Source organism: Euprymna scolopes, chromosome 29, assembly GCF_053919585.1.
Source record: "Euprymna scolopes isolate OS-2025 chromosome 29, ASM5391958v1, whole genome shotgun sequence".
NCBI classification, from domain to species: domain Eukaryota; kingdom Metazoa; phylum Mollusca; class Cephalopoda; order Sepiida; family Sepiolidae; genus Euprymna; species Euprymna scolopes.
This window is the reverse complement of record NC_136510.1, coordinates 68,369,926-68,390,580: the sequence shown is the minus strand read 5'-3', so window position 1 is coordinate 68,390,580 and position 20,655 is coordinate 68,369,926. Positions and strand designations below refer to the sequence as shown.

The window sequence follows — 20,655 nt, the reverse complement described above, 5'->3', positions numbered from 1 at the left end:
GGGATTCGAACCCACGCCTCCGAACAGACTGGTGCCTTATACAAGCGCCTTAGACCGCTCGGCCACGCTACCTGCCCTCTGCATTCGATACTTCGCGTTTTAATCATACTCAATATAAATGTGAAATTTGAAGAAATCCTAAACAAAAATTTGATTTACGTCATTTAAAAGTTTTATTTCTATTGGAATTAACAACCAACGTGTACACTATTGGCAGCGGTGGGATTCGAACCCACGCCTCCGAAGAGACTGGTGCCTTAAACCAGCGCCTTAGACCGCTCGGCCACGCTACCAACTTTACGCTGCAGTTATTTTGCGTTTTCATCACAATCACTTTGCATTTCAAACTTTGACAAGATTTCATCTAAAATTTAATCATTTCATTATACGACCAAATTGCTCATACACGTGGTTTTTGACCCATTTTTCCGTCGGAATTCATGGCAAAAGTGTACACTATTGGCAGCGGTGGGATTCGAACCCACGCCTCCGAAGAGACTGGTGCCTAAAACCAGCGCCTTAGACGGCTCGGCCACGCTACCAGATAAGAACTCGCTAACCTCGCTTCGTTAATCACAAATCATAAATACAACTTTCAACAGACACAAATACATAGTGATTTTACCTCCGACAATCAGGTCATGTTTTTTGTCAAGTTTGTTTGCTTGTTTGTGTACAGTATACATCGCTTCAGCAACTGACATCAAACTTGTCAAACAATCGTCTACCTTAATGCGGCTTTGATTTCGGCATATCGAGGTCAAAACTCAAGTTTTCGTAAAAACTTGAAATTCACTCTTTTCGTTATAACTTCGGGTCTGTTTAGAGCATACACTCACAGCGTCGCCCAGATTTTAGCCAATAAACTTCCGCATATGATATATCTTTGAACTATGAGTGTGAAGTCATCTTTAAAATCATTTTCCATGATCGAAATTATGACGGAGTTTGAAATTCCGATATTTCCAGACATGTTGTATGGATCTGAAGCTCTTTTATAACAGTTACCAACATGCAAATTGGTGACATAATTAGAAAAATAACTTTGGAGTAATCAACGTTTACACGACCTAACTTCGGCAATACTTCATATAATATGGGAAATGAAGGCTCGCATTAGATTAGGCCCATCCTTTCGTTATCAGACGGGCCTATTCAGTATCATCAAATTACGTATGTTCTTCTTTATGTAAATATTATCGTTGGTCAAAGTAAGATTCAAACTTTCCCATACACACACATTCATAATCATGAAATCAACGAGTATTAATTTAACAACTGGTATGCGACAATAATTTCTTTTTCTTTTTGGTCATCCATACTTCCACTTGGACTATATTCTTTTTTCAATTATGTATCTTTTCCAATATAATTATTCTCTCTATAAGCCGAGCTGAATTTTAACATTCTCGAATAGTAATTCAGCCGTTACGTTAGAATGAATTTTAAAACTATTAAAACGACGTGTGCTTATATTTTTACTCATATAAGAATTTTTTTCTTTTCCCGTCTTTCCGAAGTAGCACTTTCACAGTATTTTAACTTCCATGATGTTGTAAGATCAAAGCTTGAGCGGAATTGAGTAAAAACGGTTATGGACGTAACTTAAATGTTACACATGATAGCGGTGGGATTCGAACCCACGCCTCCGAACAGATTGGTGCCTTATACAAGCGCCTTAGACCGCTCGGCCACGCTACCTGCCCTCTGTATTCGATACTTCGCGTTTTAATCATACTCAATATAAATGTGAAATTTGAAGAAATCCTAAACAAAAATTTGATTTACGTCATTTAAAAGTTTTATTTCTATTGGAATTAACAACCAACGTGTACACTATTGGCAGCGCTGGGATTCGAACCCACGCCTCCGAAGAGACTGGTGCCTTAAACCAGCGCCTTAGACCGCTCGGCCACGCTACCTACCTTACGCTGCAGTTATTTTGCGTTTTCATCACAATCACTTTGCATTTCAAACTTTGACAAGATTTCATCTAAAATTTAATCATTTCATTATACGACCAAATTGCTCATACACGTGGTTTTTGACCCATTTTTCCGTCGGAATTCATGGCAAAAGTGTACACTATTGGCAGCGGTGGGATTCGAACCCACGCCTCCGAAGAGACTGGTGCCTAAAACCAGCGCCTTAGACGGCTCGGCCACGCTACCAGATAAGAACTCGCTAACCTCTCTTCGTTAATCACAAATAATAAATACAACTTTCAACAGACACAAATACATAGTGATTTTACCTCCGACAATCAGGTCATGTTTTTTGTCAAGTTTGTTTGCTTGTTTGTGTACAGTATACATCGCTTCAGCAACTGACATCAAACTTGTCAAACAATCGTCTACCTTAATGCGGCTTTGATTTCGGCATATCGAGGTCAAAACTCAAGTTTTCGTAAAAACTTGAAATTCACTCTTTTCGTTATAACTTCGGGTCTGTTTAGAGCATACACTCACAGCGTCGCCCAGATTTTAGCCAATAAACTTCCGCATATGATATATCTTTGAACTATGAGTGTGAAGTCATCTTTAAAATCATTTTCCATGATCGAAATTATGACGGAGTTTGAAATTCCGATATTTCCAGACATGTTGTATGGATCTGAAGCTCTTTTATAACAGTTACCAACATGCAAGTTGGTGAAATAATTAGAAAAATAACTTTGGAGTAATCAACGTTTACACGACCTAACTTCGGCAATACTTCATATAATATGGGAAATGAAGGCTCGCATTAGATTAGGCCCATCCTTTCGTTATCAGACGGGCCTATTCAGTATCATCAAATTACGTATGTTCTTCTTTATGTAAATATTATCGTTGGTCAAAGTAAGATTCAAACTTTCCCATACACACACATTCATAATCATGAAATCAACGAGTATTAATTTAACAACTGGTATGCGACAATAATTTTTTGTTTTCTTTTTGGTCATCCATACTTCCACTTGGACTATATTCTTTTTTCAATTATGTATCTTTTCCAATATAATTATTCTCTCTATAAGCCGAGCTGAATTTTAACATTCTCGAATAGTAATTCAGCCGTTACGTTAGAATGAATTTTAAAACTATTAAAACGACGTGTGCTTATATTTTTACTCATATAAGAATTTTTTTCTTTTCCCGTCTTTCCGAAGTAGCACTTTCACAGTATTTTAACTTCCATGATGTTGTAAGATCAAAACTTGAGCGGAATTGAGTAAAAACAGTTACGGACGTAAGTTAAATGTTACACATGATAGCGGTGGGATTCGAACCCACGCCTCCGAAGAGACTGGTGCCTTATACCAGCGCCTTAGACCGCCCGGCCACGCTACCTGCCCTCTGCATTCGATACTTCGCGTTTTAATCATACTCAATATAAATGTGAAATTTGAAGAAATCCTAAACAAAAATTTGATTTACGTCATTTAAAAGTTTTATTTCTATTGGAATTAACAACCAACGTGTACACTATTGGCAGCGGTGGGATTCGAACCCACGTCTCCGAAGAGACTGGTGCCTTAAACCAGCGCCTTAGACCGCTCGGCCACGCTACCTACCTTACGCTGCAGTTATTTTGCGTTTTCATCACAATCACTTTGCATTTCAAACTTTGACAAGATTTCATCTAAAATTTAATCATTTCATTATACGACCAAATTGCTCATACACGTTGTTTTTACCATTTTCCGTCGGAATTCATGGCAAAAGTGTACACTATTGGCAGCGGTGGGATTCGAACCCACGCCTCCGAAGAGACTGGTGCCTAAAACCAGCGCCTTAGACCGCTCGGCCACGCTACCAGATAAGAACTCGCTAACCTCGCTTCGTTAATCACAACTCATAAATACAACTTTCAACAGACACAAATACATAGTGATTTTACCTCCGACAATCAGGTCATGTTTTTTGTCAAGTTTGTTTGCTTGTTTGTGTACAGTATACATCGCTTCAGCAACTGACATCAAACTTGTCAAACAATCGTCTACCTTAATGCGGCTTTGATTTCGGCATATCGAGGTCAAAACTCAAGTTTTCGTAAAAACTTGAAATTCACTCTTTTCGTTATAACTTCCGGTCTGTTTAGAGCATACACTCACAGCGTCGCCCAGATTTTAGCCAATAAACTTCTGCATATGATATATCTTTGAACTATGAGTGTGACATCATGTTTAAAATCATTTTCCATGATCGAAATTATGACGGAGTTTGAAATTCCGATATTTCCAGACATGTTGTATGGATCTGAAGCTCTTTTATAACAGTTACCAACATGCAAGTTGGTGACATAATTAGAAAAATAACTTTGGAGTAATCAACGTTTACACGACCTAACTTCGGCAATACTTCATATAATATGGGAAATGAAGGCTTGCATTAGATTAGGCCCATCCTTTCGTTATCAGACGGGCCTATTCAGTATCATCAAATTACGTATGTTCTTCTTTATGTAAATATTATCGTTGGTCAAAGTAAGATTCAAACTTTCCCATACACACACATTCATAATCATGAAATCAACGAGTATTAATTTAACAACTGGTATGCGACAATAATTTCTTTTTCTTTTTGGTCATCCATACTTCCACTTGGACTATATTCTTTTTTCAATTATGTATCTTTTCCAATACAATTATTCTCTCTATAAGCCGAGCTGAATTTTAACATTCTCGAATAGTAATTCAGCCGTTACGTTAGAATGAATTTTAAAACTATTAAAACGACGTGTGCTTATATTTTTACTCATATAAGAACTTTTTTCTTTTCCCGTCTTTCCGAAGTAGCACTTTCACAGTATTTTAACTTCCATGATGTTGTAAGATCAAAACTTGAGCGGAATTGAGTAAAAACAGTTATGGACGTAACTTAAATGTTACACATGATAGCGGTGGGATTCGAACCCACACCTCCGAAGAGACTGGTGCCTTAAACCAGCGCCTTAGACCGCTCGGCCACGCTACCTGCCCTCTGCATTCGATACTTCGCGTTTTAATCATACTCAATATAAATGTGAAATTTGAAGAAATCCTAAACAAAAATTTGATTTACGTCATTTAAAAGTTTTATTTCTATTGGAATTAACAACCAACGTGTACACTATTGGCAGCGGTGGGATTCGAACCCACGCCTCCGAAGAGACTGGTGCCTTAAACCAGCGCCTTAGACCGCTCGGCCACGCTACCTACCTTACGCTGCAGTTATTTTGCGTTTTCATCACAATCACTTTGCATTTCAAACTTTGACAAGATTTCATCTAAAATTTAATCATTTCATTATACGACCAAATTGCTCATACACGTTGTTTTTACCATTTTCCGTCGGAATTCATGGCAAAAGTGTACACTATTGGCAGCGGTGGGATTCGAACCCACGCCTCCGAAGAGACTGGTGCCTAAAACCAGCGCCTTAGACCGCTCGGCCACGCTACCAGATAAGAACTCGCTAACCTCGCTTCGTTAATCACAACTCATAAATACAACTTTCAACAGACACAAATACATAGTGATTTTACCTCCGACAATCAGGTCATGTTTTTTGTCAAGTTTGTTTGCTTGTTTGTGTACAGTATACATCGCTTCAGCAACTGACATCAAACTTGTCAAACAATCGTCTACCTTAATGCGGCTTTGATTTCGGCATATCGAGGTCAAAACTCAAGTTTTCGTAAAAACTTGAAATTCACTCTTTTCGTTATAACTTCCGGTCTGTTTAGAGCATACACTCACAGCGTCGCCCAGATTTTAGCCAATAAACTTCTGCATATGATATATCTTTGAACTATGAGTGTGACATCATGTTTAAAATCATTTTCCATGATCGAAATTATGACGGAGTTTGAAATTCCGATATTTCCAGACATGTTGTATGGATCTGAAGCTCTTTTATAACAGTTACCAACATGCAAGTTGGTGACATAATTAGAAAAATAACTTTGGAGTAATCAACGTTTACACGACCTAACTTCGGCAATACTTCATATAATATGGGAAATGAAGGCTCGCATTAGATTAGGCCCATCCTTTCGTTATCAGACGGGCCTATTCAGTATCATCAAATTACGTATGTTCTTCTTTATGTAAATATTATCGTTGGTCAAAGTAAGATTCAAACTTTCCCATACACACACATTCATAATCATGAAATCAACGAGTATTAATTTAACAACTGGTATGCGACAATAATTTCTTTTTCTTTTTGGTCATCCATACTTCCACTTGGACTATATTCTTTTTTCAATTATGTATCTTTTCCAATATAATTATTCTCTCTATAAGCCGAGCTGAATTTTAACATTCTCGAATAGTAATTCAGCCGTTACGTTAGAATGAATTTTAAAACTATTAAAACGACGTGTGCTTATATTTTTACTCATATAAGAATTGTTTTTCTTTTCCCGTCTTTCCGAAGTAGCACTTTCACAGTATTTTAACTTCCATGATGTTGTAAGATCAAAACTTGAGCGGAATTGAGTAAAAACAGTTATGGACGTAACTTAAATGTTACACATGATAGCGGTGGGATTCGAACCCACGCCTCCGAAGAGACTGGTGCCTTAAACCAGCGCCTTAGACCGCTCGGCCACGCTACTTGCCCTCTGCATTCGATACTTCGCGTTTTAATCATACTCAATATAAATGTGAAATTTGAAGAAATCCTAAACAAAAATTTGATTTACGTCATTTAAAAGTTTTATTTCTATTGGAATTAACAACCAACGTGTACACTTTTGGCAGCGGTGGGATTCGAACCCACGCCTCCGAAGAGACTGGTGCCTTAAACCAGCGCCTTAGACCGCTCGGCCACGCTACCTACCTTACGCTGCAGTTATTTTGCGTTTTCATCACAATCACTTTGCATTTCAAACTTTGACAAGATTTCATCTAAAATTTAATCATTTCATTATACGACCAAATTGCTCATACACGTTGTTTTTACCATTTTCCGTCGGAATTCATGGCAAAAGTGTACACTATTGGCAGCGGTGGGATTCGAACCCACGCCTCCGAAGAGACTGGTGCCTAAAACCAGCGCCTTAGACCGCTCGGCCACGCTACCAGATAAGAACTCGCCAACCTCGCTTCGTTAATCACAACTCATAAATACAACTTTCAACAGACACAAATACATAGTGATTTTACCTCCGACAATCAGGTCATGTTTTTTGTCAAGTTTGTTTGCTTGTTTGTGTACAGTATACATCGCTTCAGCAACTGACATCAAACTTGTCAAACAATCGTCTACCTTAATGCGGCTTTGATTTCGGCATATCGAGGTCAAAACTCAAGTTTTCGTAAAAACTTGAAATTCACTCTTTTCGTTATAACTTCGGGTCTGTTTAGAGCATACACTCACAGCGTCGCCCAGATTTTAGCCAAGAAACTTCTGCATATGATATATCTTTGAACTATGAGTGTGACATCATGTTTAAAATCATTTTCCATGATCGAAATTATGACGGAGTTTGAAATTCCGATATTTCCAGACATGTTGTATGGATCTGAAGCTCTTTTATAACAGTTACCAACATGCAAGTTGGTGACATAATTAGAAAAATAACTTTGGAGTAATCAACGTTTACACGACCTAACTTCGGCAATACTTCATATAATATGGGAAATGAAGGCTCGCATTAGATTAGGCCCATCCTTTCGTTATCAGACGGGCCTATTCAGTATCATCAAATTACGTATGTTCTTCTTTATGTAAATATTATCGTTGGTCAAAGTAAGATTCAAACTTTCCCATACACACACATTCATAATCATGAAATCAACGAGTATTAATTTAACAACTGGTATGCGACAATAATTTCTTTTTCTTTTTGGTCATCCATACTTCCACTTGGACTATATTCTTTTTTCAATTATGTATCTTTTCCAATATAATTATTCTCTCTATAAGCCGAGCTGAATTTTAACATTCTCGAATAGTAATTCAGCCGTTACGTTAGAATGAATTTTAAAACTATTAAAACGACGTGTGCTTATATTTTTACTCATATAAGAATTTTTTTCTTTTCCCGTCTTTCCGAAGTAGCACTTTCACAGTATTTTAACTTCCATGATGTTGTAAGATCAAAACTTGAGCGGAATTGAGTAAAAACAGTTATGGACGTAACTTAAATGTTACACATGATAGCGGTGGGATTCGAACCCACGCCTCCGAAGAGACTGGTGCCTTAAACCAGCGCCTTAGACCGCTCGGCCACGCTACTTGCCCTCTGCATTCGATACTTCGCGTTTTAATCATACTCAATATAAATGTGAAATTTGAAGAAATCCTAAACAAAAATTTGATTTACGTCATTTAAAAGTTTTATTTCTATTGGAATTAACAACCAACGTGTACACTTTTGGCAGCGGTGGGATTCGAACCCACGCCTCCGAAGAGACTGGTGCCTTAAACCAGCGCCTTAGACCGCTCGGCCACGCTACCTACCTTACGCTGCAGTTATTTTGCGTTTTCATCACAATCACTTTGCATTTCAAACTTTGACAAGATTTCATCTAAAATTTAATCATTTCATTATACGACCAAATTGCTCATACACGTTGTTTTTACCATTTTCCGTCGGAATTCATGGCAAAAGTGTACACTATTGGCAGCGGTGGGATTCGAACCCACGCCTCCGAAGAGACTGGTGCCTAAAACCAGCGCCTTAGACCGCTCGGCCACGCTACCAGATAAGAACTCGCTAACCTCGCTTCGTTAATCACAACTCATAAATACAACTTTCAACAGACACAAATACATAGTGATTTTACCTCCGACAATCAGGTCATGTTTTTTGTCAAGTTTGTTTGCTTGTTTGTGTACAGTATACATCGCTTCAGCAACTGACATCAAACTTGTCAAACAATCGTCTACCTTAATGCGGCTTTGATTTCGGCATATCGAGGTCAAAACTCAAGTTTTCGTAAAAACTTGAAATTCACTCTTTTCGTTATAACTTCGGGTCTGTTTAGAGCATACACTCACAGCGTCGCCCAGATTTTAGCCAATAAACTTCCGCATATGATATATCTTTGAACTATGAGTGTGAAGTCATCTTTAAAATCATTTTCCATGATCGAAATTATGACGGAGTTTGAAATTCCGATATTTCCAGACATGTTGTATGGATCTGAAGCTCTTTTATAACAGTTACCAACATGCAAGTTGGTGACATAATTAGAAAAATAACTTTGGAGTAATCAACGTTTACACGACCTAACTGCGGCAATACTTCATATAATATGGGAAATGAAGGCTCGCATTAGATTAGGCCCATCCTTTCGTTATCAGACGGGCCTATTCAGTATCATCAAATTACGTATGTTCTTCTTTATGTAAATATTATCGTTGGTCAAAGTAAGATTCAAACTTTCCCATACACACACATTCATAATCATGAAATCAACGAGTATTAATTTAACAACTGGTATGCGACAATAATTTCTTTTTCTTTTTGGTCATCCATACTTCCACTTGGACTATATTCTTTTTTCAATTATGTATCTTTTCCAATATAATTATTCTCTCTATAAGCCGAGCTGAATTTTAACATTCTCGAATAGTAATTCAGCCGTTACGTTAGAATGAATTTTAAAACTATTAAAACGACGTGTGCTTATATTTTTACTCATATAAGAATTTTTTTCTTTTCCCGTCTTTCCGAAGTAGCACTTTCACAGTATTTTAACTTCCATGATGTTGTAAGATCAAAGCTTGAGCGGAATTGAGTAAAAACAGTTATGGACGTAACTTAAATGTTACACATGATAGCGGTGGGATTCGAACCCACGCCTCCGAAGAGACTGGTGCCTTAAACCAGCGCCTTAGACCGCTCGGCCACGCTACCTGCCCTCTGCATTCGATACTTCGCGTTTTAATCATACTCAATATAAATGTGAAATTTGAAGAAATCCTAAACAAAAATTTGATTTACGTCATTTAAAAGTTTTATTTCTATTGGAATTAACAACCAACGTGTACACTATTGGCAGCGGTGGGATACGAACCCACGCCTCCGAAGAGACTGGTGCCTTAAACCAGCGCCTTAGACCGCTCGGCCACGCTACCTACCTTACGCTGCAGTTATTTTGCGTTTTCATCACAATCACTTTGCATTTCAAACTTTGACAAGATTTCATCTAAAATTTAATCATTTCATTATACGACCAAATTGCTCATACACGTTGTTTTTACCATTTTCCGTCGGAATTCATGGCAAAAGTGTACACTATTGGCAGCGGTGGGATTCGAACCCACGCCTCCGAAGAGACTGGTGCCTAAAACCAGCGCCTTAGACCGCTCGGCCACGCTACCAGATAAGAACTCGCTAACCTCGCTTCGTTAATCACAACTCATAAATACAACTTTCAACAGACACAAATACATAGTGATTTTACCTCCGACAATCAGGTCATGTTTTTTGTCAAGTTTGTTTGCTTGTTTGTGTACAGTATACATCGCTTCAGCAACTGACATCAAACTTGTCAAACAATCGTCTACCTTAATGCGGCTTTGATTTCGGCATATCGAGGTCAAAACTCAAGTTTTCGTAAAAACTTGAAATTCACTCTTTTCGTTATAACTTCGGGTCTGTTTAGAGCATACACTCACAGCGTCGCCCAGATTTTAGCCAATAAACTTCCGCATATGATATATCTTTGAACTATGAGTGTGAAGTCATCTTTAAAATCATTTTCCATGATCGAAATTATGACGGAGTTTGAAATTCCGATATTTCCAGACATGTTGTATGGATCTGAAGCTCTTTTATAACAGTTACCAACATGCAAGTTGGTGACATAATTAGAAAAATAACTTTGGAGTAATCAACGTTTACACGACCTAACTGCGGCAATACTTCATATAATATGGGAAATGAAGGCTCGCATTAGATTAGGCCCATCCTTTCGTTATCAGACGGGCCTATTCAGTATCATCAAATTACGTATGTTCTTCTTTATGTAAATATTATCGTTGGTCAAAGTAAGATTCAAACTTTCCCATACACACACATTCATAATCATGAAATCAACGAGTATTAATTTAACAACTGGTATGCGACAATAATTTCTTTTTCTTTTTGGTCATCCATACTTCCACTTGGACTATATTCTTTTTTCAATTATGTATCTTTTCCAATATAATTATTCTCTCTATAAGCCGAGCTGAATTTTAACATTCTCGAATAGTAATTCAGCCGTTACGTTAGAATGAATTTTAAAACTATTAAAACGACGTGTGCTTATATTTTTACTCATATAAGAATTTTTTTCTTTTCCCGTCTTTCCGAAGTAGCACTTTCACAGTATTTTAACTTCCATGATGTTGTAAGATCAAAGCTTGAGCGGAATTGAGTAAAAACAGTTATGGACGTAACTTAAATGTTACACATGATAGCGGTGGGATTCGAACCCACGCCTCCGAAGAGACTGGTGCCTTAAACCAGCGCCTTAGACCGCTCGGCCACGCTACCTGCCCTCTGCATTCGATACTTCGCGTTTTAATCATACTCAATATAAATGTGAAATTTGAAGAAATCCTACACAAAAATTTGATTTACGTCATTTAAAAGTTTTATTTCTATTGGAATTAACAACCAACGTGTACACTATTGGCAGCGGTGGGATTCGAACCCACGCCTCCGAAGAGACTGGTGCTTAAACCAGCGCCTTAGACCGCTCGGTCACGCTACCTACCTTACGCTGCAGTTATTTTGCGTTTTCATCACAATCACTTTGCATTTCAAACTTTGACAAGATTTCATCTAAAATTTAATCATTTCATTATACGACCAAATTGCTCATACACGTGGTATTTGACCCATTTTTCCGTCGGAATTCATGGCAAAAGTGTACACTATTGGCAGCGGTGGGATTCGAACCCACGCCTCCGAAGAGACTGGTGCCTAAAACCAGCGCCTTAGACCGCTCGGCCACGCTACCAGATAAGAACTCGCTAACCTCGCTTCGTTAATCACAACTCATAAATACAACTTTCAACAGACACAAATACATAGTGATTTTACCTCCGACAATCAGGTCATGTTTTTTGTCAAGTTTGTTTGCTTGTTTGTGTACAGTATACATCGCTTCAGCAACTGACATCAAACTTGTCAAACAATCGTCTACCTTAATGCGGCTTTGATTTCGGCATATCGAGGTCAAAACTCAAGTTTTCGTAAAAACTTGAAATTCACTCTTTTCGTTATAACTTCGGGTCTGTTTAGAGCATACACTCACAGCGTCGCCCAGATTTTAGCCAATAAACTTCCGCATATGATATATCTTTGAACTATGAGTGTGAAGTCATCTTTAAAATCATTTTCCATGATCGAAATTATGACGGAGTTTGAAATTCCGATATTTCCAGACATGTTGTATGGATCTGAAGCTCTTTTATAACAGTTACCAACATGCAAGTTGGTGACATAATTAGAAAAATAACTTTGGAGTAATCAACGTTTACACGACCTAACTGCGGCAATACTTCATATAATATGGGAAATGAAGGCTCGCATTAGATTAGGCCCATCCTTTCGTTATCAGACGGGCCTATTCAGTATCATCAAATTACGTATGTTCTTCTTTATGTAAATATTATCGTTGGTCAAAGTAAGATTCAAACTTTCCCATACACACACATTCATAATCATGAAATCAACGAGTATTAATTTAACAACTGGTATGCGACAATAATTTCTTTTTCTTTTTGGTCATCCATACTTCCACTTGGACTATATTCTTTTTTCAATTATGTATCTTTTCCAATATAATTATTCTCTCTATAAGCCGAGCTGAATTTTAACATTCTCGAATAGTAATTCAGCCGTTACGTTAGAATGAATTTTAAAACTATTAAAACGACGTGTGCTTATATTTTTACTCATATAAGAATTTTTTTCTTTTCCCGTCTTTCCGAAGTAGCACTTTCACAGTATTTTAACTTCCATGATGTTGTAAGATCAAAGCTTGAGCGGAATTGAGTAAAAACAGTTATGGACGTAACTTAAATGTTACACATGATAGCGGTGGGATTCGAACCCACGCCTCCGAAGAGACTGGTGCCTTAAACCAGCGCCTTAGACCGCTCGGCCACGCTACCTGCCCTCTGCATTCGATACTTCGCGTTTTAATCATACTCAATATAAATGTGAAATTTGAAGAAATCCTACACAAAAATTTGATTTACGTCATTTAAAAGTTTTATTTCTATTGGAATTAACAACCAACGTGTACACTATTGGCAGCGGTGGGATTCGAACCCACACCTCCGAAGAGACTGGTGCTTAAACCAGCGCCTTAGACCGCTCGGCCACGCTACCTACCTTACGCTGCAGTTATTTTGCGTTTTCATCACAATCACTTTGCATTTCAAACTTTGACAAGATTTCATCTAAAATTTAATCATTTCATTATACGACCAAATTGCTCATACACGTGGTATTTGACCCATTTTTCCGTCGGAATTCATGGCAAAAGTGTACACTATTGGCAGCGGTGGGATTCGAACCCACGCCTCCGAAGAGACTGGTGCCTAAAACCAGCGCCTTAGACCGCTCGGCCACGCTACCAGATAAGAACTCGCTAACCTCGCTTCGTTAATCACAACTCATAAATACAACTTTCAACAGACACAAATACATAGTGATTTTACCTCCGACAATCAGGTCATGTTTTTTGTCAAGTTTGTTTGCTTGTTTGTGTACAGTATACATCGCTTCAGCAACTGACATCAAACTTGTCAAACAATCGTCTACCTTAATGCGGCTTTGATTTCGGCATATCGAGGTCAAAACTCAAGTTTTCGTAAAAACTTGAAATTCACTCTTTTCGTTATAACTTCGGGTCTGTTTAGAGCATACACTCACAGCGTCGCCCAGATTTTAGCCAATAAACTTCCGCATATGATATATCTTTGAACTATGAGTGTGAAGTCATCTTTAAAATCATTTTCCATGATCGAAATTATGACGGAGTTTGAAATTCCGATATTTCCAGACATGTTGTATGGATCTGAAGCTCTTTTATAACAGTTACCAACATGCAAGTTGGTGACATAATTAGAAAAATAACTTTGGAGTAATCAACGTTTACACGACCTAACTGCGGCAATACTTCATATAATATGGGAAATGAAGGCTCGCATTAGATTAGGCCCATCCTTTCGTTATCAGACGGGCCTATTCAGTATCATCAAATTACGTATGTTCTTCTTTATGTAAATATTATCGTTGGTCAAAGTAAGATTCAAACTTTCCCATACACACACATTCATAATCATGAAATCAACGAGTATTAATTTAACAACTGGTATGCGACAATAATTTCTTTTTCTTTTTGGTCATCCATACTTCCACTTGGACTATATTCTTTTTTCAATTATGTATCTTTTCCAATATAATTATTCTCTCTATAAGCCGAGCTGAATTTTAACATTCTCGAATAGTAATTCAGCCGTTACGTTAGAATGAATTTTAAAACTATTAAAACGACGTGTGCTTATATTTTTACTCATATAAGAATTTTTTTCTTTTCCCGTCTTTCCGAAGTAGCACTTTCACAGTATTTTAACTTCCATGATGTTGTAAGATCAAAGCTTGAGCGGAATTGAGTAAAAACAGTTATGGACGTAACTTAAATGTTACACATGATAGCGGTGGGATTCGAACCCACGCCTCCGAAGAGACTGGTGCCTTAAACCAGCGCCTTAGACCGCTCGGCCACGCTACCTGCCCTCTGCATTCGATACTTCGCGTTTTAATCATACTCAATATAAATGTGAAATTTGAAGAAATCCTACACAAAAATTTGATTTACGTCATTTAAAAGTTTTATTTCTATTGGAATTAACAACCAACGTGTACACTATTGGCAGCGGTGGGATTCGAACCCACACCTCCGAAGAGACTGGTGCTTAAACCAGCGCCTTAGACCGCTCGGCCACGCTACCTACCTTACGCTGCAGTTATTTTGCGTTTTCATCACAATCACTTTGCATTTCAAACTTTGACAAGATTTCATCTAAAATTTAATCATTTCATTATACGACCAAATTGCTCATACACGTGGTATTTGACCCATTTTTCCGTCGGAATTCATGGCAAAAGTGTACACTATTGGCAGCGGTGGGATTCGAACCCACGCCTCCGAAGAGACTGGTGCCTAAAACCAGCGCCTTAGACCGCTCGGCCACGCTACCAGATAAGAACTCGCTAACCTCGCTTCGTTAATCACAACTCATAAATACAACTTTCAACAGACACAAATACATAGTGATTTTACCTCCGACAATCAGGTCATGTTTTTTGTCAAGTTTGTTTGCTTGTTTGTGTACAGTATACATCGCTTCAGCAACTGACATCAAACTTGTCAAACAATCGTCTACCTTAATGCGGCTTTGATTTCGGCATATCGAGGTCAAAACTCAAGTTTTCGTAAAAACTTGAAATTCACTCTTTTCGTTATAACTTCGGGTCTGTTTAGAGCATACACTCACAGCGTCGCCCAGATTTTAGCCAATAAACTTCCGCATATGATATATCTTTGAACTATGAGTGTGAAGTCATCTTTAAAATCATTTTCCATGATCGAAATTATGACGGAGTTTGAAATTCCGATATTTCCAGACATGTTGTATGGATCTGAAGCTCTTTTATAACAGTTACCAACATGCAAGTTGGTGACATAATTAGAAAAATAACTTTGGAGTAATCAACGTTTACACGACCTAACTGCGGCAATACTTCATATAATATGGGAAATGAAGGCTCGCATTAGATTAGGCCCATCCTTTCGTTATCAGACGGGCCTATTCAGTATCATCAAATTACGTATGTTCTTCTTTATGTAAATATTATCGTTGGTCAAAGTAAGATTCAAACTTTCCCATACACACACATTCATAATCATGAAATCAACGAGTATTAATTTAACAACTGGTATGCGACAATAATTTCTTTTTCTTTTTGGTCATCCATACTTCCACTTGGACTATATTCTTTTTTCAATTATGTATCTTTTCCAATATAATTATTCTCTCTATAAGCCGAGCTGAATTTTAACATTCTCGAATAGTAATTCAGCCGTTACGTTAGAATGAATTTTAAAACTATTAAAACGACGTGTGCTTATATTTTTACTCATATAAGAATTTTTTTCTTTTCCCGTCTTTCCGAAGTAGCACTTTCACAGTATTTTAACTTCCATGATGTTGTAAGATCAAAGCTTGAGCGGAATTGAGTAAAAACAGTTATGGACGTAACTTAAATGTTACACATGATAGCGGTGGGATTCGAACCCACGCCTCCGAAGAGACTGGTGCCTTAAACCAGCGCCTTAGACCGCTCGGCCACGCTACCTGCCCTCTGCATTCGATACTTCGCGTTTTAATCATACTCAATATAAATGTGAAATTTGAAGAAATCCTAAACAAAAATTTGATTTACGTCATTTAAAAGTTTTATTTCTATTGGAATTAACAACCAACGTGTACACTATTGGCAGCGGTGGGATTCGAACCCACGCCTCCGAAGAGACTGGCGCCTTAAACCAGCGCCTTAGACCGCTCGGCCACGCTACCTACCTTACGCTGCAGTTATTTTGCGTTTTCATCACAATCACTTTGCATTTCAAACTTTGACAAGATTTCATCTAAAATTTAATCATTTCATTATACGACCAAATTGCTCATACACGTTGTTTTTACCATTTTCCGTCGGAATTCATGGCAAAAGTGTACACTATTGGCAGCGGTGGGATTCGAACCCACGCCTCCGAAGAGACTGGTGCCTAAAACCAGCGCCTTAGACCGCTCGGCCACGCTACCAGATAAGAACTCGCTAACCTCGCTTCGTTAATCACAACTCATAAATACAACTTTCAACAGACACAAATACATAGTGATTTTACCTCCGACAATCAGGTCATGTTTTTTGTCAAGTTTGTTTGCTTGTTTGTGTACAGTATACATCGCTTCAGCAACTGACATCAAACTTGTCAAACAATCGTCTACCTTAATGCGGCTTTGATTTCGGCATATCGAGGTCAAAACTCAAGTTTTCGTAAAAACTTGAAATTCACTCTTTTCGTTATAACTTCGGGTCTGTTTAGAGCATACACTCACAGCGTCGCCCAGATTTTAGCCAATAAACTTCCGCATATGATATATCTTTGAACTATGAGTGTGAAGTCATCTTTAAAATCATTTTCCATGATCGAAATTATGACGGAGTTTGAAATTCCGATATTTCCAGACATGTTGTATGGATCTGAAGCTCTTTTATAACAGTTACCAACATGCAAGTTGGTGACATAATTAGAAAAATAACTTTGGAGTAATCAACGTTTACACGACCTAACTGCGGCAATACTTCATATAATATGGGAAATGAAGGCTCGCATTAGATTAGGCCCATCCTTTCGTTATCAGACGGGCCTATTCAGTATCATCAAATTACGTATGTTCTTCTTTATGTAAATATTATCGTTGGTCAAAGTAAGATTCAAACTTTCCCATACACACACATTCATAATCATGAAATCAACGAGTATTAATTTAACAACTGGTATGCGACAATAATTTCTTTTTCTTTTTGGTCATCCATACTTCCACTTGGACTATATTCTTTTTTCAATTATGTATCTTTTCCAATATAATTATTCTCTCTATAAGCCGAGCTGAATTTTAACATTCTCGAATAGTAATTCAGCCGTTACGTTAGAATGAATTTTAAAACTATTAAAACGACGTGTGCTTATATTTTTACTCATATAAGAATTTTTTTCTTTTCCCGTCTTTCCGAAGTAGCACTTTCACAGTATTTTAACTTCCATGATGTTGTAAGATCAAAGCTTGAGCGGAATTGAGTAAAAACAGTTATGGACGTAACTTAAATGTTACACATGATAGCGGTGGGATTCGAACCCACGCCTCCGAAGAGACTGGTGCCTTAAACCAGCGCCTTAGACCGCTCGGCCACGCTACCTGCCCTCTGCATTCGATACATTGCGTTTTAATCATACTCAATATAAATGTGAAATTTGAAGAAATCCTACACAAAAATTTGATTTACGTCATTTAAAAGTTTTATTTCTATTGGAATTAACAACCAACGTGTACACTATTGGCAGCGGTGGGATTCGAACCCACGCCTCCGAAGAGACTGGTGCTTAAACCAGCGCCTTAGACCGCTCGGCCACGCTACCTACCTTACGCTGCAGTTATTTTGCGTTTTCATCACAATCACTTTGCATTTCAAACTTTGACAAGATTTCATCTAAAATTTAATCATTTCATTATACGACCAAATTGCTCATACACGTGGTATTTGACCCATTTTTCCGTCGGAATTCATGGCAAAAGTGTACACTATTGGCAGCGGTGGGATTCGAACCCACGCCTCCGAAGAGACTGGTGCCTAAAACCAGCGCCTTAGACCGCTCGGCCACGCTACCAGATAAGAACTCGCTAACCTCGCTTCGTTAATCACAACTCATAAATACAACTTTCAACAGACACAAATACATAGTGATTTTACCTCCGACAATCAGGTCATGTTTTTTGTCAAGTTTGTTTGCTTGTTTGTGTACAGTATACATCGCTTCAGCAACTGACATCAAACTTGTCAAACAATCGTCTACCTTAATGCGGCTTTGATTTCGGCATATCGAGGTCAAAACTCAAGTTTTCGTAAAAACTTGAAATTCACTCTTTTCGTTATAACTTCGGGTCTGTTTAGAGCATACACTCACAGCGTCGCCCAGATTTTAGCCAATAAACTTCCGCATATGATATATCTTTGAACTATGAGTGTGAAGTCATCTTTAAAATCATTTTCCATGATCGAAATTATGACGGAGTTTGAAATTCCGATATTTCCAGACATGTTGTATGGATCTGAAGCTCTTTTATAACAGTTACCAACATGCAAGTTGGTGACATAATTAGAAAAATAACTTTGGAGTAATCAACGTTTACACGACCTAACTGCGGCAATACTTCATATAATATGGGAAATGAAGGCTCGCATTAGATTAGGCCCATCCTTTCGTTATCAGACGGGCCTATTCAGTATCATCAAATTACGTATGTTCTTCTTTATGTAAATATTATCGTTGGTCAAAGTAAGATTCAAACTTTCCCATACACACACATTCATAATCATGAAATCAACGAGTATTAATTTAACAACTGGTATGCGACAATAATTTCTTTTTCTTTTTGGTCATCCATACTTCCACTTGGACTATATTCTTTTTTCAATTATGTATCTTTTCCAATATAATTATTCTCTCTATAAGCCGAGCTGAATTTTAACATTCTCGAATAGTAATTCAGCCGTTACGTTAGAATGAATTTTAAAACTATTAAAACGACGTGTGCTTATATTTTTACTCATATAAGAATTTTTTTCTTTTCCCGTCTTTCCGAAGTAGCACTTTCACAGTATTTTAACTTCCATGATGTTGTAAGATCAAAGCTTGAGCGGAATTGAGTAAAAACAGTTATGGACGTAACTTAAATATTACACATGATAGCGGTGGGATTCGAACCCACGCCTCCGAAGAGACTGGTGCCTTAAACCAGCGCCTTAGACCGCTCGGCCACGCTACCTGCCCTCTGCATTCGATACTTCGCGTTTTAATCATACTCAATATAAATGTGAAATTTGAAGAAATCCTACACAAAAATTTGATTTACGTCATTTAAAAGTTTTATTTCTATTGGAATTAACAACCAACGTGTACACTATTGGCAGCGGTGGGATTCGAACCCGCGCCTCCGAAGAGACTGGTGCTTAAACCAGCGCCTTAGACCGCTCGGCCACGCTACCTACCTTACGCTGCAGTTATTTTGCGTTTTCATCACAATCACTTTGCATTTCAAACTTTGACAAGATTTCATCTAAAATTTAATCATTTCATTATACGACCAAATTGCTCATACACGTGGTATTTGACCCATTTTTCCGTCGGAATTCATGGCAAAAGTGTACACTATTGGCAGCGGTGGGATTCGAACCCACGCCTCCGAAGAGACTGGTGCCTAAAACCAGCGCCTTAGACCGCTCGGCCACGCTACCAGATAAGAACTCGCTAACCTCGCTTCGTTAATCACAACTCATAAATACAACTTTCAACAGACACAAATACATAGTGATTTTACCTCCGACAATCAGGTCATGTTTTTTGTCAAGTTTGTTTGCTTGTTTGTGTACAGTATACATCGCTTCAGCAACTGACATCAAACTTGTCAAACAATCGTCTACCTTAATGCGGCTTTGATTTCGGCATATCGAGGTCAAAACTCAAGTTTTCGTAAAAACTTGAAATTCACTCTTTTCGTTATAACTTCGGGTCTGTTTAGAGCATACACTCACAGCGTCGCCCAGATTTTAGCCAATAAACTTCCGCATATGATATATCTTTGAACTATGAGTGTGAAGTCATCTTTAAAATCATTTTCCATGATCGAAATTATGACGGAGTTTGAAATTCCGATATTTCCAGACATGTTGTATGGATCTGAAGCTCTTTTATAACAGTTACCAACATGCAAGTTGGTGACATAATTAGAAAAATAACTTTGGAGTAATCAACGTTTACACGACCTAACTGCGGCAATACTTCATATAATATGGGAAATGAAGGCTCGCATTAGATTAGGC

The 20,655-nt window shown here is 37.9% G+C and overlaps 32 non-coding genes across 32 annotated transcripts; all 32 read right to left on the bottom strand.

The window, feature by feature from the left end:
- Nucleotides 1-211: 211 nt before the first annotated feature.
- Trnal-aag (transfer RNA leucine (anticodon AAG)) lies at nucleotides 212-293 on the bottom strand. The gene has a single exon. It is a non-coding gene; the product is annotated as a tRNA-Leu (tRNA).
- Nucleotides 294-460: 167 nt separating this feature from the next.
- Nucleotides 461-542, bottom strand: Trnal-uag (transfer RNA leucine (anticodon UAG)). The gene has a single exon. It is a non-coding gene; the product is annotated as a tRNA-Leu (tRNA).
- A 1,298-nt stretch (nucleotides 543-1,840) lies between these two features.
- On the bottom strand, nucleotides 1,841-1,922 carry Trnal-aag (transfer RNA leucine (anticodon AAG)). The gene has a single exon. It is a non-coding gene; the product is annotated as a tRNA-Leu (tRNA).
- A 167-nt stretch (nucleotides 1,923-2,089) lies between these two features.
- Nucleotides 2,090-2,171, bottom strand: Trnal-uag (transfer RNA leucine (anticodon UAG)). Its single transcript has one exon. It is a non-coding gene; the product is annotated as a tRNA-Leu (tRNA).
- Nucleotides 2,172-3,250: 1,079 nt separating this feature from the next.
- On the bottom strand, nucleotides 3,251-3,332 carry Trnal-aag (transfer RNA leucine (anticodon AAG)). The gene has a single exon. It is a non-coding gene; the product is annotated as a tRNA-Leu (tRNA).
- A 139-nt stretch (nucleotides 3,333-3,471) lies between these two features.
- Trnal-aag (transfer RNA leucine (anticodon AAG)) lies at nucleotides 3,472-3,553 on the bottom strand. The gene has a single exon. It is a non-coding gene; the product is annotated as a tRNA-Leu (tRNA).
- A 164-nt stretch (nucleotides 3,554-3,717) lies between these two features.
- On the bottom strand, nucleotides 3,718-3,799 carry Trnal-uag (transfer RNA leucine (anticodon UAG)). Its single transcript has one exon. It is a non-coding gene; the product is annotated as a tRNA-Leu (tRNA).
- Nucleotides 3,800-4,876: 1,077 nt separating this feature from the next.
- Nucleotides 4,877-4,958, bottom strand: Trnal-aag (transfer RNA leucine (anticodon AAG)). Its single transcript has one exon. It is a non-coding gene; the product is annotated as a tRNA-Leu (tRNA).
- Nucleotides 4,959-5,097: 139 nt separating this feature from the next.
- On the bottom strand, nucleotides 5,098-5,179 carry Trnal-aag (transfer RNA leucine (anticodon AAG)). Its single transcript has one exon. It is a non-coding gene; the product is annotated as a tRNA-Leu (tRNA).
- Nucleotides 5,180-5,343: 164 nt separating this feature from the next.
- Trnal-uag (transfer RNA leucine (anticodon UAG)) lies at nucleotides 5,344-5,425 on the bottom strand. The gene has a single exon. It is a non-coding gene; the product is annotated as a tRNA-Leu (tRNA).
- Nucleotides 5,426-6,503: 1,078 nt separating this feature from the next.
- On the bottom strand, nucleotides 6,504-6,585 carry Trnal-aag (transfer RNA leucine (anticodon AAG)). The gene has a single exon. It is a non-coding gene; the product is annotated as a tRNA-Leu (tRNA).
- A 139-nt stretch (nucleotides 6,586-6,724) lies between these two features.
- Nucleotides 6,725-6,806, bottom strand: Trnal-aag (transfer RNA leucine (anticodon AAG)). Its single transcript has one exon. It is a non-coding gene; the product is annotated as a tRNA-Leu (tRNA).
- Nucleotides 6,807-6,970: 164 nt separating this feature from the next.
- Nucleotides 6,971-7,052, bottom strand: Trnal-uag (transfer RNA leucine (anticodon UAG)). The gene has a single exon. It is a non-coding gene; the product is annotated as a tRNA-Leu (tRNA).
- A 1,077-nt stretch (nucleotides 7,053-8,129) lies between these two features.
- Trnal-aag (transfer RNA leucine (anticodon AAG)) lies at nucleotides 8,130-8,211 on the bottom strand. The gene has a single exon. It is a non-coding gene; the product is annotated as a tRNA-Leu (tRNA).
- A 139-nt stretch (nucleotides 8,212-8,350) lies between these two features.
- Trnal-aag (transfer RNA leucine (anticodon AAG)) lies at nucleotides 8,351-8,432 on the bottom strand. Its single transcript has one exon. It is a non-coding gene; the product is annotated as a tRNA-Leu (tRNA).
- Nucleotides 8,433-8,596: 164 nt separating this feature from the next.
- Trnal-uag (transfer RNA leucine (anticodon UAG)) lies at nucleotides 8,597-8,678 on the bottom strand. Its single transcript has one exon. It is a non-coding gene; the product is annotated as a tRNA-Leu (tRNA).
- A 1,077-nt stretch (nucleotides 8,679-9,755) lies between these two features.
- On the bottom strand, nucleotides 9,756-9,837 carry Trnal-aag (transfer RNA leucine (anticodon AAG)). Its single transcript has one exon. It is a non-coding gene; the product is annotated as a tRNA-Leu (tRNA).
- Nucleotides 9,838-9,976: 139 nt separating this feature from the next.
- Nucleotides 9,977-10,058, bottom strand: Trnal-aag (transfer RNA leucine (anticodon AAG)). Its single transcript has one exon. It is a non-coding gene; the product is annotated as a tRNA-Leu (tRNA).
- A 164-nt stretch (nucleotides 10,059-10,222) lies between these two features.
- Trnal-uag (transfer RNA leucine (anticodon UAG)) lies at nucleotides 10,223-10,304 on the bottom strand. The gene has a single exon. It is a non-coding gene; the product is annotated as a tRNA-Leu (tRNA).
- Nucleotides 10,305-11,381: 1,077 nt separating this feature from the next.
- Trnal-aag (transfer RNA leucine (anticodon AAG)) lies at nucleotides 11,382-11,463 on the bottom strand. The gene has a single exon. It is a non-coding gene; the product is annotated as a tRNA-Leu (tRNA).
- A 387-nt stretch (nucleotides 11,464-11,850) lies between these two features.
- On the bottom strand, nucleotides 11,851-11,932 carry Trnal-uag (transfer RNA leucine (anticodon UAG)). Its single transcript has one exon. It is a non-coding gene; the product is annotated as a tRNA-Leu (tRNA).
- Nucleotides 11,933-13,009: 1,077 nt separating this feature from the next.
- On the bottom strand, nucleotides 13,010-13,091 carry Trnal-aag (transfer RNA leucine (anticodon AAG)). Its single transcript has one exon. It is a non-coding gene; the product is annotated as a tRNA-Leu (tRNA).
- Nucleotides 13,092-13,478: 387 nt separating this feature from the next.
- Trnal-uag (transfer RNA leucine (anticodon UAG)) lies at nucleotides 13,479-13,560 on the bottom strand. Its single transcript has one exon. It is a non-coding gene; the product is annotated as a tRNA-Leu (tRNA).
- Nucleotides 13,561-14,637: 1,077 nt separating this feature from the next.
- Nucleotides 14,638-14,719, bottom strand: Trnal-aag (transfer RNA leucine (anticodon AAG)). Its single transcript has one exon. It is a non-coding gene; the product is annotated as a tRNA-Leu (tRNA).
- A 387-nt stretch (nucleotides 14,720-15,106) lies between these two features.
- Trnal-uag (transfer RNA leucine (anticodon UAG)) lies at nucleotides 15,107-15,188 on the bottom strand. Its single transcript has one exon. It is a non-coding gene; the product is annotated as a tRNA-Leu (tRNA).
- Nucleotides 15,189-16,265: 1,077 nt separating this feature from the next.
- Nucleotides 16,266-16,347, bottom strand: Trnal-aag (transfer RNA leucine (anticodon AAG)). Its single transcript has one exon. It is a non-coding gene; the product is annotated as a tRNA-Leu (tRNA).
- A 139-nt stretch (nucleotides 16,348-16,486) lies between these two features.
- Trnal-aag (transfer RNA leucine (anticodon AAG)) lies at nucleotides 16,487-16,568 on the bottom strand. Its single transcript has one exon. It is a non-coding gene; the product is annotated as a tRNA-Leu (tRNA).
- Nucleotides 16,569-16,732: 164 nt separating this feature from the next.
- Nucleotides 16,733-16,814, bottom strand: Trnal-uag (transfer RNA leucine (anticodon UAG)). Its single transcript has one exon. It is a non-coding gene; the product is annotated as a tRNA-Leu (tRNA).
- A 1,077-nt stretch (nucleotides 16,815-17,891) lies between these two features.
- Trnal-aag (transfer RNA leucine (anticodon AAG)) lies at nucleotides 17,892-17,973 on the bottom strand. The gene has a single exon. It is a non-coding gene; the product is annotated as a tRNA-Leu (tRNA).
- Nucleotides 17,974-18,360: 387 nt separating this feature from the next.
- Nucleotides 18,361-18,442, bottom strand: Trnal-uag (transfer RNA leucine (anticodon UAG)). The gene has a single exon. It is a non-coding gene; the product is annotated as a tRNA-Leu (tRNA).
- A 1,077-nt stretch (nucleotides 18,443-19,519) lies between these two features.
- Nucleotides 19,520-19,601, bottom strand: Trnal-aag (transfer RNA leucine (anticodon AAG)). The gene has a single exon. It is a non-coding gene; the product is annotated as a tRNA-Leu (tRNA).
- A 387-nt stretch (nucleotides 19,602-19,988) lies between these two features.
- Trnal-uag (transfer RNA leucine (anticodon UAG)) lies at nucleotides 19,989-20,070 on the bottom strand. Its single transcript has one exon. It is a non-coding gene; the product is annotated as a tRNA-Leu (tRNA).
- Between the last annotated feature and the right edge of the window lie 585 nt (nucleotides 20,071-20,655).